At 45.0% G+C, this 19385-nt stretch overlaps 1 protein-coding gene across 1 annotated transcript in view; it reads right to left on the bottom strand.

The window, feature by feature from the left end:
* Positions 1 to 19385, bottom strand: part of LOC137413105 (rap guanine nucleotide exchange factor 4-like) — a 291223-nt gene that overhangs the window by 79548 nt on the left and 192290 nt on the right. The window lies entirely within an intron of this gene.

The following is a 19385-nucleotide window of genomic DNA, read 5'->3' as shown; positions in this document are numbered from 1 at the left end:
CACTTCATGATGTCATTGGCCGAGCAGTGTGTCACATGATTTTCAGGCGCCATTTTGTTACCCATTCAATTAGGATGTGCATTACTGTCGAATTATGACGAATTAGTGTGTTTCATCGCTTTTGATTGTGATCAAAATGGTTCTTGTACTTCCTGTTCATTTATACATTGCTGCCGAAGAGAAAATCGCATCAGAACAGCAAAGTCCAAAGAAGTTCAAGGAGATGGACAACTCGGAAGCAAATCAAAGGCTGCGACATCAATGGTAAAAATATTTGAAGTCAATAGAAAATTAATGATCCGCCACTGTTTGGGCGTTCATAAGGTGCACCTCTTTATATCAGGATTTTTCGGTTTTATCAAACCTGACCAGGTAAAAGGGTGCTTCAAACTTGACCAGGTAAAAGGGTGCTTCAAACTTGACCAGGTAAAAGGGTGCTTCAAACTTGACCAGGTAAAAGTAAATTCCGACATACGTATTGTCAAACATGTGAATTTTGTTCTTCAAATCGTGCGCCAGAATCCAGAGTCTTCTCTTACACGACGCATAAATACATCATAACGACCTTTTATTAATACAGATTCATAGTTACACTTGTTTCCTAAGCATCTTACTATAATTCACCAAATGTCCGTCCGTCCGTCCGTCCGTCCGTCCGTTCCCAGGTACCGCAAAAACGGCTGAACCGATCGCAACAAAATTTTGGGTGGGCAATCCTGGGACCCCCTGGAGTAAAATAGGCTCTATTGTTTTTCCAATTTCAGCTTTGTTCTCCAGCGTTTTCAGGCTTGGACTCCTGCCTAACGTTATTTTCCCACACCTCTGGATACGCTACTTTTTCTTTCGACCTTACTGGTTGACGAGAAACACAGTCGGTGGATAACTCCAAAAGACCCTGAAGACCCAAAATACCCTGAAGACAAAAAACACCCAAAAGACCTCAAAGACCCAAAAGCCCCTGAAAACCCAAAATACACTGAAGACCCCAAATACCATTAAATACCCCGAAATACCAAAATAGCCCAAAAACCCTTAAAGACACAGAAGAACCAAAATACCCTTAAGGCCCAAAAGCCCCTGAAGACACCAAAGACCCCAAAAACCCCAAATACCCATGAAGGCCCAGAGGATCTGCTTCCTGTGCTTCCTGCTTCCTGATCTGCTTCCTCTGGAAGCAGAGAGCCTGCTTCCAATTATCAGCAAAGTCATGGAATCCATCATTGCTTCGGATATCAAATCCTTCCTCTTCTCCAATGGCTTGATCTCTGATCATCAATTTGGATTCAGACCAGGTCACTCTACTCTGGACATGCTGCTTCTGCTGTCTTAACAATGGATGGAGGTCCTCAATGCCAAACAGGAAATTAGAGCTGTCTGACTTGACATGTCACGTGCCTTCGATACGTTCTGGCACCCAGCTCTGCTCACCAAACTCTCCTCCTATGGTATCCATGGAAATCTCCACTCATGGCTTGCAGACTTCCTCTCTGGTCGTAGGCAACGTGGGGCCCTGAATGGATTTCTCTCATCGCCCCTTCCTGTTCAGGCTGGAGTCCCCCAAGGTAGTGTTCTGGGCCCTGTGCTATGTCTGGTCTTCATCAATGATCTCTCCGACTCTCTGGAAAATCCTCCCTATCTCTTTACTGATGACTCCACTATCTGCCGCTCCATTCCTCAACCCTCAGATCGGCAGTCTGCAGCCTCCTCACTCTGTGCAGACCTGGACAAAATCACAGACTGGTCAAACAAGTGGAACATGTCTTTCAATCCTGACAAATCTCACACTCTTACAATGTCTCTCCGAATGGACCGACTGGAAAACCCTCCCATATACTTTCTCAACAATCCTCTCCAAGAATTTCTGTCGCTCAAGCTTTTGGGTCTCACTATCTGCCATGATCTTTCTTGGGAAAACCACATTTCCAAGCTGGCCTCCAAAGCCAGTCGCCGACTGGGCATCCTCCGTCGTGCGAAGTCCTTCCTTGGCACACCTGAGCTCCTCACCACATACAAGGCTTTCATCCGCAGCTCAATGGAATACGGTTCCCCCCTCTGGGCCAGTGCTCCTGCCTCACACCTAGCATGGCTTCACGCTGTTGAAACCAAAGCTTTCACAATCATTGTAATCTCCTGCGATGAAGTTAACTCCGAGGGCCTTTCACTCACTCACCGCAGGCAGGTTGGTGGTCTTTCTGTCTTCTACCGACTCCTCTCCATACTTGCTCCCACAGCTCTCTCTGTGCTCTGTCCCCCAAATATTCCTTCAGGTTGCACAAGATCTGCCTGCAACCCTCTTATGATTAAACTGCCAAAATCTAGGCTCTCTGCTCACCTTCACTTTCATTCCCCTTTTCTCCCGCCTCTGGAACAAACTCCCCCACTCCCTTCAATCCCACTCCTCCCTCCAGGTCTTTAAAACAGCGGTTCACCACCATCTCTTGTCTTCCCCCATCCAAAACCTTGATCTTTTCTACCCCCGCTAATTCACCCCAGAAGCACCTTTTTTTTTGGAAATTCCCACTTCTTTCCTGGAAGTCCTTGCAGTATTCATATGTTTTTTCCTCTCCTACCTCCCCCCAAGCCCTCATCCTCCCACATTCTCCCGATGTCCCTGCTCTCAAATGTTGTGTTTGTGTCCTTCCCCCTCTCTTCCTATCTTGTCTACCACTCCCCTTATTTTTTGTGTTTTATGTGTCGGTTTGACTTTTTGTGTGATTAATGTTCGCTCTTTCAGGAGCCTCGATCTTGTATACAAAAAAACAAAAAAAAAATTCAAAAGACACTGAAGACCCAAATGACCGTGAAGACCCAAAACACCATGAAGCCCCAAAAGACCCCGAAGACCCAAAATAATCTGAAGCTTCAAAAGACACCAAAATGGTCAAATATGCCTATCCCTCTGAAACGATGTGTGGTGAGGCGTGCGGAGCGCGTCAACTCAAGCTAGTGATTATAATAAATCTCTTGTTGATGTTCCTTTCCAATCTGTCCATGCCCTTCATTTCCTCCATTGATCCAGCACTGTTGTTCTTACATTAGATTCGACTGGGAGATTATAATTCCCCAAATAATTGGCTCATTACGGTCTGGCATGCACCATGATTTATGATTTATGGGAGCGAGACATGGGTCATGAATGTAGAGCAGCAACAAAGGCTGGAAAGGGTGGAAATGCGAATGGTTCGGTGGATGTGCGGAGTGTCGCTGAGAGAGAGGAATACAAATGATGAATTACGATAGATGATGGGAATAGAGCCTGTGCTTGATGCTGTGAAGAGGAACAGGTTGAGATGGTTTGGTCATGTGTTGAGGAAGGATGAAAGTGACTGGTTGAGAAGAGTGATGGAAATGAATGTAGAAGGAAGTAGAGGACGGGGAAGACCGAGAAAGGCTTGGCTAAAGACGGTGGAAGAAGACATGTGGGCAAGGGGGTTAACAAGGAGAGATGCAGAAAATAGGGCAAAATGGAGAAGATTGTCATGGGGACCGCAAGGCTAACCCCCGCTCTTGCAGGAAAAATGGCCTTAAAATGCATGTTGTTGTTGTTGTATGCACCAGCGGTTGCTCAGCCGCACTATTTTTAAAGATATCATTAAGATAAAATTGGTGCATATCCGAGGACGTGTTCCCTGGTTGGAAAGCTTGTGGCACAGGTAAACAGTAAATTAGACGGAGAACCCTGTAACCACGTGGTGGACCAATTGGTGTTCACGGTTGGCTAGCAACCTGCTGTGGTATGAAGTTATTTGTGTCCGGTCGCCTCAGGCCCGGTAAGTATGAGGGGAACCATGGACTCTGTCTCGTAGTACACCCTAAACTCATGGAAACCCGTGGCTGTAACACAATTTTGTGCTATGACTGAATATCTACTTTAAATCAGAAGCACAAATTTATATTTATTTTATATTATTTAGTTAGAGCTGGAATGGAAGGTCAATACAAATTTATCAAAAACTGGTATGGAAATTTGAACTGCCAGCCAGCCTTTACAGTGCAGACGTACCCCCAATACCTTGGTCTATTAAGAAGTAAAAGTAACAAAAAATTAGCGCTGATGAATACAGGTACATCACCAATGCATTTCTTAGGTCAGCCTCATATAAAGAACATGGTGGAATTGGATAGTCGACATAAACTTATCACTGGATGGGAAATTCGAACTGCCTGGCTTATAGAGCAGACGTACCCCATTACACAAAATTACATTCTATTGAAAGCTGAATTGAAAGTTGACTACCTGATGGTGCGTAGGCGAGATAGGGGGCACCCCCGGGACACAAAAGTGATCCCGGGGGAGGAGGCTGTTTCACATCACCACTTCGTTGTCTGCGACATAAGGGTGAAAGGCGCGAGGAGAGCTCGGCGGGTGAAGTACCAACCGAGAATGAAAGTGTGGAGGTTGAAAGAGGTGACAGTAAGGGAGGCATTGAAAGAGAGGCTGAGTAGGGTAGAGGATGATGTGGTTGAGCTTGAACGTGGTTGGATGTCAATGAAAGCTAGTCTGTTGGGAGCCGTTGGTGAGGTACGTGGATGGATAAAAGGAACACCGAGGCACTCGGAAACATGGTGGTGGGATGATGAAGTTGGAAAGAGGATTGACGAGAAGAGGAAGAAGTTCAAGGAGTGGCAGAAGGCGAAGGGTACGGGAGCAGAAAAAGCAGAGCATGAAAGTTATAAGGCAGCTAAGAAGGCTGCAAAGAAAGAGGTAGCAAAGGCGCAGGAGGCAAGTAGGAAAATGTTCGGAGAACGCTTGGATTCGGAAGAGGGTCAGAGAGCGGTATTCAGGATTGCAAAGCAGATAGTGAAAGAGAGGTGTGATGTGATGGGGGTGAGTTGCTTGAAGGATGAAGTGGGCCAAATCGTTGTGGACCGAGATGGAATTAAAGGAAGATGGAAAAGATATATGGAAATGCTGTTGAATAAAGAGAATGAATGGGATGGATGCAGGCATCATACCACCCTCCCAAAAAAATAAAGGAATTTAAAGGAATTTTTTGTCAGAAAAATAAAGGAATTTACATGGATTTCTGAGAAAAATAAAGGAATTTTAAAGGAATATTCCTAGACTTTTCAGGAAGTTTAAACATGAAATAAGGCCAATACCCATATTTATGACTTGAAGTTGTAATTTATATACACCTGCTTTGGTTCAACTCACTTCTGTATGGATTCTTTACCATACTTACATTCAATGATACAAATGCGGGGCTCACGCAAATCCGTCGTGAAGTTGCCAATCGCAAGAAAAACAAACTATTCATTTTGTGACCTCAACATTCTGGGGACATGATTTTTTTTATAGAAAAAAAGAGTGTATGGAACCTGGATCTTTGGTGGGGAATTGGTGACTATAAACAATATTTGGTGGCATTTTCGGTGACGAAAATAAAACTGGATGCATGAGCCCTGAAATGTAATTGCTTTGAAATACTTATGAGCTTGCTGTCTCCCGAATAAACGTTCACAGCCGCAGGGTTGGCTCTCTCACCTAAAAACAAAATCTTTATCTATCTATAATTCCAGTAATCTCTGTGTGTATGTTTGTATGTTTGTATGTTTGTATGTTTGTATGTCTGTGACCGCTGTTTCTCGACAACCACGGGTCCGATATACTTTAAACTTGCCAGGTATATTGCTGGGGACCCGAGGATGTGCCTTTTCAAGGTTTCATATTAATCGGACAAGTAGTTACCGAGCTATGTCCAAAAAACGATTCAACCAATCAGAGAGCAGCGAGCTATCACGTGTGCCGAACGTGGCGAACAGACTCTGCCTCGGACGGCACATTTGAGAGCGTATTCATTTATTTCACGTTGGAAAACTATGTTGCCGTTAAACTATGTTTTAAAACTAATTAAAACTACTATCTATAATTCCACGGGTCCGATAAAAAACACCGTACTCGCAAGCCGTTCGCTTTGGACCAAACCATTTCATGTAAATAGAGGGGGGGGATTGTCACCGTACTCGCAAGCCGTTCACTTTGGACCAAACCATTTCATGTAAATAGAGGGGGGGGATATAATTTTAGATATAGATATAGTACGGGCATGTCCTAGTCTATCTATAATTCCAGTAATCTCTGTGTGTGTGTCTGTGTGTGTGTCTGTATGCGACCGCTGTTTCTCGACAACTACCGGTCCGATATACTTGAAACTTGCCAGGTATATTGCTGGGGACCCGAGGATGTGCCTTTTCAAGGTTTGAAATTAATCGGAGAAGTAGTTACCGAGCTATGGCGATTTCTTTACCAAACTCCGCAAGCCGTTCGCTTTGGACCAAACCATTTCATGTAAATAGAGGGGGGGGGGGGGGGATTGTCACCGTACTCGCAAGCCGTTCGCTTTGGACCAAACCATTTCATGTAAATAGAGGGGGGGGATTGTCACCGTACTCGCAAGCCGTCCGCTTTGGCTTTGCGAATGGACCAAACCATTTCATGTAAATAGAGGGGGGGGATATAATTTTAGATATATATATAGTACGGGCATGCCCTAGTTAGTACAAACTTAACAAGTAAAGATTACTAAGTACCGTGTTACAAAAGGGTACTTCTATGATAACTTACAGAAAACAAAGTGACTTTTCTTACTTCTTGTCAAGCCAAGAACTGATACATATCACTATAGCTCTTTATCTATCTTTGAGACTGGAAAACACATAGGTGTTTGTGTCATATAAATGGCAAGTTTGAGGCATAATTATCACACCCCCAGTTAATAAAAGAAATGCTGCAGTTTGGTTACTAGAAAGCATGTTAAGCTACCACCAGTTTATCAACAGTAGATCTTAATGTTCCTGTTGTCATAAAAAAACACATCTACTCTAATCCTAACGTCTATATGCAAGGAACAAAGGATAAGTGACATATTAAGTCTGTATGTAAGTCAAAGGCATTTCTTAGCACATCCCACACCATGCAAATTAAAACCGATCACACTTAGCACATCCCACACCATGCAAATTAAAACCGATCACACTTAGCACATCCCATACCAAGTAAATTAAAACCGATCACAATTAGCACAGACCACACCAAGTAAATTAAAACCGATCACACTTAGCACAGACCATACCAAGTAAATTAAAACTGATCACACTTAGCACATCCCACACCATGCAAATTAAAACCGATCACACTTAGCACAGACCACACCAAGTAAATTAAAACTGATCACACTTAGCACAGACCATACCAAGTAAATTAAAACCGATCACACTTAGCACATCCCACACCATGCAAATTAAAACCGATCACACTTAGCACAGACCACACCAAGTAAATTAAAACTGATCACACTTAGCACATCCCACACCATGCAAATTAAAACTGATCACACTTAGCACATCCCATACCAAGTAAATTAAAACTGATCACACTTAGCACATCCCATACCAAGTAAGTTAAAACTGATCACACTTAGCACATCCCATACCAAGTAAATTAAAACCGATCACACTTAGCACAGACCATACCAAGTAAATTAAAACCGATCACACTTAGCACATCCCACACCATGCAAATTAAAACCGATCACACTTAGCACATCCCACACCATGCAAATTAAAACCGATCACACTTAGCACAGACCACACCAAGTAAATTAAAACCGATCACACTTAGCACAGACCATACCAAGTAAATTAAAACTGATCACACTTAGCACATCCCATACCAAGTAAGTTAAAACTGATCACACTTAGCACATCCCATACCAAGTAAATTAAAACCGATCACACTTAGCACAGACCATACCAAGTAAATTAAAACCGATCACACTTAGCACATCCCACACCATGCAAATTAAAACTGATCACACTTAGCACATCCCATACCAAGTAAATTAAAACTGATCACACTTAGCACATCCCACACCATGCAAATTAAAACTGATCACACTTAGCACATCCCACACCATGCAAATTAAAACTGATCACACTTAGCACATCCCACACCATGCAAATTAAAACCGATCACACTTAGCACATCCCACACCATGCAAATTAAAACTGATCACACTTAGCACATCCCACACCAAGTAAATTAAAACTGATCACACTTAGCACATCCCACACCATGCAAATTAAAACCGATCACACTTAGCACATCCCACACCAAGTAAATTAAAACTGATCACACTTAGCACATCCCACACCATGCAAATTAAAACCGATCACACTTAGCACATCCCACACCATGCAAATTAAAACCGATCACACTTAGCACAGACCATACCAAGTAAATTAAAACCGATCACACTTAGCACATCCCACACCATGCAAATTAAAACCGATCACACTTAGCACATCCCATACCAAGTAAATTAAAACCGATCACACTTAGCACAGACCATACCAAGTAAATTAAAACCGATCACACTTAGCACAGACCATACCAAGTAAATTAAAACTGATCACACTTAGCACAGACCACACCAAGTAAATTAAAACCGATCACACTTAGCACAGACCATACCAAAGTAAATTAAAACTGATCACACTTAGCACATCCCATACCAAGTAAATTAAAACTGATCACACTTAGCACATCCATTACCAAGTAAATTAAAACCGATCACACTTAGCACAGACCATACCAAGTAAATTAAAACCGATCACACTGAGCACAGACCATACCTAGTAAATTAACACCGATCACACTTAGCACATCCCACACCATGCAAATTAAAACTGATCACACTTAGCACATCCCATACCAAGTAAATTAAAACTGATCACACTTAGCACATCCCACACCATGCAAATTAAAACTGATCACACTTAGCACATCCCACACCATGCAAATTAAAACTGATCACACTTAGCACATCCCACACCATGCAAATTAAAACCGATCACACTTAGCACATCCCACACCATGCAAATTAAAACTGATCACACTTAGCACATCCCACACCAAGTAAATTAAAACTGATCACACTTAGCACATCCCACACCATGCAAATTAAAACCGATCACACTTAGCACATCCCACACCAAGTAAATTAAAACTGATCACACTTAGCACATCCCACACCATGCAAATTAAAACCGATCACACTTAGCACATCCCATACCAAGTAAATTAAAACTGATCACACTTAGCACATCCCATACCAAGTAAATTAAAACTGATCACACTTAGCACATCCCACACCATGCAAATTAAAACCGATCACACTTAACACATCCCACACCATGCAAATTAAAACTGATCACACTTAACACATCCCATACCAAGTAAATTAAAACTGATCACACTTAGCACATCCCATACCAAGTAAACTAAAACCGATCACACTTAGCACAGACCATACCAAGTAAATTAAAACCGATCACACTTAGCACATCCCATACCAAGTAAATTAAAACCGATCACACTTAGCACAGACCATACCAAGTAAATTAAAACCGATCACACTTAGCACAGACCATACCAAGTAAATTAAAACCGATCACACTTAGCACATCCCACACCATGCAAATTAAAACCGATCACACTTAGCACATCCCACACCATGCAAATTAAAACTGATCACACTTAGCACATCCCACACCAAGTAAATTAAAACTGATCACACTTAGCACATCCCACACCATGCAAATTAAAACCGATCACACTTAGCACATCCCATACCAAGTAAATTAAAACTGATCACACTTAGCACATCCCACACCATGCAAATTAAAACCGATCACAGTTAGCACATCCCACACCATGCAAATTAAAACTGATCACACTTAGCACATCCCACACCATGCAAATTAAAACTGATCACACTTAGCATATCCCATACCAAGTAAATTAAAACTGATCACACTTAGCACATCCCACACCATGCAAATTAAAACCGATCACACTTAGCACATCCCACACCATGCAAATTAAAACCGATCACACTTAGCACATCCCACACCATGCAAATTAAAACCGATCACACTTAGCACATCCCATACCAAGTAAATTAAAACTGATCACACTTAGCACATCCCATACCAAGTAAATTAAAACCGATCACACTTAGCACATCCCACACCATGCAAATTAAAACCGATCACACTTAGCACATCCCACACCATGCAAATTAAAACCGATCACACTTAGCACATCCCATACCAAGTAAATTAAAACTGATCACACTTAAGTCTTGGGCTGTGTACAAGAAAAACATAAAAGAATAAATCTGACATAACATAGGTTTGACAACAACAAAATCACATCAATGAAACGAGTCCTCTCATTACATCTTGCAGTAGGATACGAACATTATTTGGCCATCTTTTTAAATGCTTATGGCATGCAGATTCCTATTTTAACACTGGGTCAGAGTCAAATGTAGAGAGTACTGGGTTAATCAAGTTTTCATCAGCTGATCTGCCTTCACATTAGTCACAATTTACTCAGCACAGTTGAAATCCAAAGACAATGTCAATATGGCTGCATTATATATCAGCTGATCATTTTTCCTCTGTGATTTGCAATGGGGTTTGCCCTCTCTTTTCAAGATAATGTCAATGTCTCTTAATTGCATAGAAGTCTCTCTTTTCTTGATCATCCATGACACTTCTATGGAAAACATTCTATGACTTGGATGTTTTTACTAGGCACACCACGGAGGGCTCAAGTACACGAGTCCATCATATGCTTTCTGGAAGCACTGATTTTCTTCCTTTCGGTTTGTATTTTCTCCAGTTTGAGCTTCGCCTCAGACATTTTGTCAGATGCAATTTGAACCATTCCTTGTGCTATCTGAATTTGGCCCATATTTTTTGCACTGACAGCAACAGTTAACTTCTCATTGGCTTCTTTCAGAAGTGTTTCTGCAATGCGGAACTGGGTTTGACACTGTTCTTCAGAAAGCTCCAATGACTTCTCTGACTTGCTTATGTCTTTTTTGGCTGCTTCCAGTTCTTTTGCTTGGACCTGCCTTATTTTTCGCTCCTTCTATTCTTTTTCTCGCTTGGCCTTTTCTATGGCAGCGTTTTCCTTTTCTTCCTCCATGCGTCTCCGATGGAGAGCATTTGCATGTCTTGTCGCCAGCAACAGTTTTTTGGAATGATTGGGACCTTTAGAGGGTCTTTGTCGTGTTGTTTGAGCTTGTCCTTGACAGCCCTAAGGCCATTGACGCTGTCAGATGACAACCTCACCCTGTCAGCTGTGATGGTCTTTTTGTTCAATGAAAGACTCCTTTCCACATCAGCGTTGCCATGTGGAAGAGCCAAGGCAGCTTTCACAACTTTTGGTAGCACCTTGAATTTTGGTGATCCAGTGACTGTTTCTAGCTGGCACACCTTGCTCCAGTACTTGTCCACTGTCACATCAGAAACGTCAATTTCTGCCAGATGGTACAACTTCCACTCATCAGAGAGGGAAGCCACTTCTTCTGTGTTGATGACATGAGGCAGGCGACGGGCAACTTTCTCAATGGAGGAGATGGAAGAAGACTTCCTCTTTGGTTGCAGACATCTCAGCTCACGAAGAAGTTTATTGCCAAGGGGCAGTTGCTTCAACAGATATTCTGACAGGGTTTTGTAGAAATGCCTCATTCCAAGGAAGTTTCTCTTTCTAGATTCACTTGGTATTGCTTCGATAGTTTTGTGCGTTGGTTCACCGACATTCATCTTTTCATCTGCCAGAACATGATCTTTCAGGTCAAGGCCTGATGTCAGGTCTGCGATGGAAAGCTTGCTGACACAGTCGTTCTGCATGAATCTCATAAGAGTGACCTTCACAATTTCTACCATACCGTCATGAAGGACATGGACAAGGGGTGCTTCACATTGGAAAATCTTAAGGAAGCCTTCCAGCAGTGGCACAATTGCCAGGATGAAGTGCACTTGTACCAGAGTATTGAACGTTTCTTCGTATTGAAGACAGGTGCAAGGTCATGGCATGATTTCTGGAAATATACTGACGAGAGGCAGACTCAACTTTTCAGCCGGTCAAATTTAGAAAGAACATGCTACATATGAAAATGAATCCAGAATTAAGCAATAGATAATACTAAACCAAGAGACCCTGTTCCAGATTAGATTTGAAATATTTTGCAAGTGATACTTCTGGAAAATTTTATGATTTAGTGGTTCAAAATTATGGAATTCTGTGCATTTTAGGATATGACGTGTTATTTCACGATTTTCAAAAATTGTTCTTTCCCAAGGAAAAAGTTAAAGGAATTTAAAGGAATTTTTCACAAAAATAAAGGAAAATAAAGGAATTTTAAAGGTTTTCACAAAAATAAAGGAATTTAAAGGAATTTCCTTTAAAATAAAGGAATTGTATGATGTATGCAACATAGAGAGTAACCCAGTTTTAGGACCGGCAGAGAAGATAACTGAGAAGGAAGTTGAGGAAGCGATAAAAGCAATGAAGAGTAGAAAAGCAGGAGGGCCGACGGGAGTTGTGAGAGATATGGGTGAAGGCAGCAGGAAGTTGGGGTGTGAAAAGAATGACAGAGATCTGTAATCTGGTGGTGAAAGAAGGCCACATTCCAGTGAATTGGGAACTGAGTACCCTCGTCCCTCTATACAAGGCGAAAGGTGACCCTCTGGAGTGTGGCTCGTACCGAGCGATAAAGTTATTGGAGCATGGAATGAAGGTATTGGAAAGGGTGTTGGAGAGGAGGATAAGGAAGAAAGTGAAGATCGACGAAATGCAGTTTGGATTTATGCCAGGAAGAGGAACGACAGACGCGCTCTTTATTGTGAGGCAGTTGCAGAAGTACATGGAGAAGAGGAAGAAGTTGTTCCTTGGGTTTGTTGATCTGGAGAAAGCATTTCATAGGGTTCCACGCGAAGTATTGACATGGGCATTGAGGAAGTTAGGGGTGGAGGAATGGTTGATCAGAGTAGTGATGGCAATGAACAAAAGAGCGCGCACAGCTGTAAGGACGAAGAATGGGAACAGTGGTGACTTTGAGGCGAAGGTGGGAGTGCATCAGGGTTCGGTACTAAGTCCACTACTATTTGTAGCTGTGATGGAGGTGCTGGCTCAGAACGTAAAGGAGGGTTTACCGTGGAAATTGTTGTATGCAGATGATCTTGTGTTGATTGCGGAACGTGTGGATGGACTGAAGGAAAAGATGAACAAGTGGAAGGAATGTATGGAGACAAAAGGTCTGAAGGTGAATATAGGAAAGACGGAGGTGATGGCAAGTGGTAAAGCATGTGGTGAGGTGGAAAGAACTGGGAAGTGGCCGTGTGCTGTGTGCAGGAAGGGTGTTGGAGTGAACTCCATTCAATGTACAATGTGCGCTGAGTGGGTTCATCAAAAATGTCGTGGTCTGAGAGGGTCATTAACCAGTGTGGCAGCTACATTCAAATGTAAGGTGTGCGCAGAGGGAGCTGCAGATGAAGGAAATGTTAAGTTCGAACTTGGAGAAGGCGTGAAGCTGGAAGGTGTGAAAACATTTTGCTACCTCGGAGACATGCTGAATGGAGAAGGTGGATCAGACTCGGCAACGGTTTCTAGAGTGAGACGTGCATGGAAGAAGTTTCGGGAACTGAGTGGCGTGCTGATGAGGAGGGGAGTGTCGTTGAAGTTGAAGGGAAAGGTGTATGCTGCATGTGTGAGAAGTGTTATGATTTATGGGTGCGAGACATGGGTCATGAATGTAGAGCAGCAACGGAGGCTGGAAATGCGAATGGTTCGGTGGATGTGCGGAGTATCGTTGAGAGAGAGGAAGACAAATGATGAATTGCGAAAGATGATGGGAGTAGAGCCTGTGATTGATGCTATGAAGAGGAACAGGTTGAGATGGTTTGGTCATGTGTTGAGGAAGGATGAAAGTGACTGGTTGAGAAGAGTGATGGAAATGAATGTAGAAGGAAGTAGAGGACGGGGAAGACCGAGAAAGACTTGGCTAAAGATGGTGGAAGAAGAAATGCGGGCAAGGGGGTTAACAAGGAGAGATGCAGAAAATAGGGCAAAATGGAGAAGATTGTCATGGGGACCGCAAGGCGAACCCCCGCTCTGGCAGGGAAAATGGCCTTAAAATGCATGTTGTGGTTGTATTGTGAAAGCTGAATATGTCTATTAATTACATGCTATTGAAACTTGAATATGTCTATTAATTACATGCTACTGAAACCTGAATATATCTATTAATTACACAAGCGTGACTTGATGCGCTCAACGTGCCTCACCACACATTTTTCAGAGGGATAGGTGTCTTTGACCATTGCGGTGTATTTTGAGTCTTCAGGGTCTTTTTGGTCTTCGTGGTGTTTTGGGTCTTCAGGGCCATTTGGGTCTTCAGGGTCTTTTGGATCCTCTGGGCCTTTAAGGGTATTTGGGGTCTTTGGGGTGTTTTGGTTCTTCGGGGTCTTTTGGTTCCTCTGGGTCTTTAAGGGTATTTTGGGGTATTTTGGTTATTCAAGGTATTTAAGGGTCTTTTGGGTCTTAAAGGTCTTTAAGGGTCTGTGGGATCTTCTGGATGTTTTGGGTATTCGGGGTGTTTTTGGTATTCGGGGTGTTTTGGGTCTTCGGGGTGTTTTGGGTCTTTCGGGTGTTTTGGTTCTTCGGGGTCTTTTGGGTCTATGGGGTCTTTGGGGCTATTTTGGTCTTCAGGGTCTTTTGGATAATCTGGGACTTTAAGGGTATTTTGGGTCTTTGTGGTGTTTTGGGTATTTGGGGTATTAATGGTCTTTATGGTGTTTTAGGTCTCCAGGGTGTTTTGGGTCTGCAGGGTGTTTTGGGTGTTTTGGGTATTTTGGGTCTTCGGGGTCTTTTGGGTCTTCGGGGTGTTTTGGGTCTTTGGGGTGTTTTGGTTTTTCGGGGTCTTTTGGGTATTCGGGGTGTGTTTGGAAGGAGCACATTCAGAAGGACTTGAGGGGGCGAGCGCGTTGTGCGAAAGAACTCGTACGATTGGCGTTGAAGGACATTTGTTGGAGGAACGCGACATTGTGAAGGGTTTGTCAGGGATCAGCAGTTGAGAATTCGGCTTGGGCTTGTGGTGCGCAAACATCCAAACGCCCATATTCCTATTACATACGCGGCCAAGAGCCACGAAGTCGCCGATAGCCCAGCTTACCATTTCCCCGATATAATTGTCCGCTCACGCCTACGCTACGCGGAGAGCTGCCTGCCGTCCACCATCGTCTGCTGGTATGGGCCGAGGACCGGGACGAGCTGTGGACGCCATCGCTGGACCTTCCACCCTACCTTCTTCATCCCTGCGTGAGTCTGAGTCTGAGACCGAGTCTGAGAGCGAACGGGCCCGAGTCCAAGGGATAAGTAAGACTGTCTAAGGCTGCCCTGTGTACTTTTTCTTCCTCTTTCTTGTACATCCTTTCTTTTCCTCTTCTTTGTACATTGTGAATAAATCACCTGTTCTTCCTGGTTTCCTCTTGATCCGACCGTCTTAGTCATTTCTCCAATGGGTAACCGTGGCACGATCCCAACCGCTATAATCGGGTTAGTACCTGTTAACAGCTCGGATCGCGGATTGCTATCCGCTCGGGATATTCCATCAATATCCGTGATTCGGGCAGGAGTTATTTCCTCGTTTCCGGTCAGCGTTAGTACTTAGGTAATAGCAAATCCATAGTCCTAAAAACCCTACCTAACGCTGCCCGGGAAGGACGTTATAGCCCCCAGGATCGCGTCGGCCAGATAAAAGGACATGGGGATTAATCCCCCCTAGATAAGGGGAAGGCCGACGTCGGAGATCCGCAACAATTGGTGTCTGGGAGTGGGATTTGGGCCCGAAGTGCGCCTAACGCACTCCAAATTACGAGCGGCCAAAATTTATGTAATTAACATCTAAATTGAATCGTGCCATGGATAGCCAATGCGATCGGATGCCAGTAGGGGGTAGATGAGGAGGAGTTAGAATTAACCCAGGACCCCCGGGAAGAAGTGGGACAATTGAGAGGAATGGAAGAGGAGATTGAAGAGGGTGCAGCAGTTGGGGTTGCAGGTGAACAAAATGGCAGCGCCTCACACATGGCGACGAGGGCCGCGCCCGCTGCGCAAATGGGGGGGATGGATATGCAGGACCTCATTGCGCAGCTACAGGCAGCCATACAATTGGGGGTGGACAGAACGCAGGAGAAAATTGGGGGATTAGATAGAAAATTGGGGGATTGAGTAAGGAGATGGAAAATAATAGTGAGCGAGTGGGAAACCAAATTGGGGGATTGAGAAACGATGTGGGAAACCAAATTGGGGGATTGAGAGACGGGTTAAGTGATTTGGAAAATAGAATGGGGGAGCAATTGGGGAGTCAAATTGGGGGAGTAGAAAGCAAATTGGGGGGATTAGAAAGAAAATTGGGGGGGCCTGTTGAAGGACGTGGGTGGCCACATGGGAGAAATGAATGAGGGGTTAACGGGGTTGGAAAACAGGATGGCCACCTGAGAAAATCAAATGAAAGGAATGAAGGACAGATTAACGGGGTTTGAAAACAGAATGCGTGGCCACATAAAAAAATGTGGGAAGGAAATAGACCGCAGGTCGAGCAGGAAAGGCACATGGGTATGCGACAGGGTAGCGCGGCTTGAGGAACGCGGAGAAAGCGAGGTGGAGCAAAGCACAGCCGGGTGGACCGGGGTAGAAATCGCGACACGGGGTATAGAGAATTATTAGCACCGACACTGAACACGACAGCCACTGAATTAGAAAATTTTATTTTATTAGCACCAGCGTTCGTCGAGGAAAAAGAAAATGAAATAATGATTGTTGAAATCGGGGTTAAGGAGACGGCGGACTTAGAAGAGCAATCGCGGGAGGAAAAGATGGAAATTGTGCAAAGTCTGTGTTCGCATCATGATGCCGTACTTGCTACTCCTAATAAAGATTTGCAGCTGCATGAGGAGAAAAGGATCCCAAAGATGAGTCGGGCTGTATATGGCGCGAAAAGGTTTGGCGCGAAAGGATTTTTCACGCGCTTGGGATCCCGGCGTCACCGAGGCGCTTGTGGAAGGTCCGTGGTGCGCTGTATGAAAGGAAATGGCACGCGAGTGAGGAAAAGGTGTGTGCCGGAGCACGAGTATGAAACAGAGTGTGAAAGTGAGAGTGAGTGCACAACCGAGTGTACGTGTGCAGAGTGCGACACGGAGTGGGAGTTGGTTGTGGAGAGTGTGCAAGAATGCACAACAGAGTTGGTTGGAGAGAGTGTGCGAGAATGCACACCAGAGTTGGTTGTGGAGAGTGTGTGGGGATGCACACCAGAGCGCATGATTGGGTGTGCAGCAATGGATTGCACTCCCGTGGGTAGGTGTGTGCTAAGTGGGTGTATGCAGGAGTGCACACCTATGGTAGTTACAGAGGATGTAACGGAGTGTGCAAGTAGGATGAGTGCGCAAGAATGTGCGTGAGAGGAGTGCGTAATGGAGTGTTTGGAAGGAATGAGTGTGCCTGAGTGGTGTACACCTGAGTGTGGAACGAAAGAGTGTGCACGAGAGCGTGCGGTGGCGGAATTAACGGAGTGTATGGGATGTGTGAGTGAGAAAAGGGTCGCGTATGGATGTGAGAATGTGACTCGAGCATTGACGCAGACCGGGGCAGCGGTTAGGCTGACGGATAGCCGACGCGAGCTCTCGGGGCGTGGTGTTCTTTGTGTGCTGCGGGAGCCGGGGGGGGATCATTGCCGCGGAACTCTTGCAAAGAGCACCGTGCAGGATTCGTGCCGGGCCCGCCCTGTATGGTCGGTGCCGAGCATTTCGCGGGCAAGGCGATCGGCACGATTCCGGGGGAGAAAGGCCAAGTCGGACCTTCGCCCCCTGGCGGGCGCGGTGCTCCGGCCGGGGGAGGTTGGGTCATCGTGCCGGAGACCGGAAGGCTCCACGCAGGGATGGCGCCTGGAACCTCGGACCGAGTGTGCCTCCTCCCCAGAATCGCAAATGCCAGATGGACCCAACTGACAGTAGACCAACCACCCGTATGCATTGCTCGGCTTTCCGAAGCCGAGCTGTAAAAATGTATTTCCACCCCCAAGAGGCTCAGAGTAGTGGACAAGTAGTAATAGTGATGGCGAATGGTATCCGGTGTAGAGGGATGGTACATCTACCATCCCTCGCATCCTTTTGGGGCAGAGGAGCAGTAGAGTATGGGGTTGTGGCGGTGAGAACTAGCCAGGGAGGGCTAGGATAATTGATAGGAACTTAGAAAGATGACCATAGGCGACCAAGATTTATGTAGGGACATTGTACAAGTAGTGGGGACGTAGTCAGATTAGATGGTTGATAATGACGGGGGATGTGCTTAGTGTAAAGGGATGACAGGGAAAGCACTAGTATTAGAGGGAAGGAGTTAGGTAGATGATGCTGTGTGTGTAAGTATGAGGATGCGCTTTAGGCGCAAATGAGGAATTGTGAATGGGAGTCTTGGTCGTGATGGTGAGCAAATGAGGCAATGTTCGAGAATGGTGTGTGTGTGTGTGTGTGTGTGTGTGTGTGTGTGTGTGTGTGTGTGTGTGTGTGTGTGTGTGTGTGTGTGTGTGTGTGTGTGTGTGTGTGTGTGTGTGTGTGTGTGTGTGTGTGTGTGTGTGTGTGTGTGTGTGTGTGTGTAAGTGTATGAGTAGAGTATTGTGGACAAGTGTAAGTGTATTGAGTGATTGGCTTGCATGGGGTGCAAGTGAAAATACTGAGTGGTGTGGAATAAATGGTGTGGAGTGAGTAGTGTGGAAGGAGTGGTGTGGAGTGCATGGTGCGAAGGAGTGAATGGGGGGAGGATGGACCCCTTCACGAATACCCGGGGAGGGTAGTTTAAAGTACGTAGCGGGAGTAGGTAAATTGTTTGGATATTGACATCTGTGGTGCGTGTAGTAGTAAAGAAGTGCTTGGAGGAGTGCATAAGTGGAATGGCTGGGTGTGTGAGCCTGTTGGTGAGTATGGTTATTGGGGCACTCCGCCACTGGTAGTCTGTCGGCCAGGTGAAGACGCAGGTAGGCCCTGGGAGCCAGGTAGGGTCAGTGTTCAGAGTTAGAGTTAGAGTTCAGTGGGGCCCGAGGATCCTAAGGAGAGGACCCGGGTAGCCCAATGCCAGAGGGGGCATTAGGGGGTAAGAGCCATGGCGGGCCTTCCCCAGGTTAGGGTAGTCGCAGGAGCTAGGCAAGCTCGGGTGGCGACGTCAGTGGCGGAGGTGCGCAGGGAGGTAGGCCTGCTGGTGGAGCCACACGACCCAGCCCCGAAATTGTGCGAGGGCACAGTATCGAAAAATTGGAGGAGTATATGAATATATATATATGAATAAGCCCTGGTGTTGGCTTAGCGGTTAGCATGCCGGCTTGGGATCCTAGGATCCTGGGTTCGAATCCCGGTCGATCGCTGAATTAACGCCAGGGGGGTTGAATTTTCGGCTTTCGGCTCTATCGCCAGTTCGGCTCTATCGAAACATTGGGGGAGTGAGACCCCAAAATTGGGAGGCACCACAGTATGGTCAA

Source organism: Myxine glutinosa, chromosome 7, assembly GCF_964187855.1.
Source record: "Myxine glutinosa chromosome 7, kmMyxGlut1.1, whole genome shotgun sequence".
Taxonomy (NCBI): domain Eukaryota; kingdom Metazoa; phylum Chordata; class Myxini; order Myxiniformes; family Myxinidae; genus Myxine; species Myxine glutinosa.
This window is presented reverse-complemented; position numbering and strand designations above follow the sequence as displayed.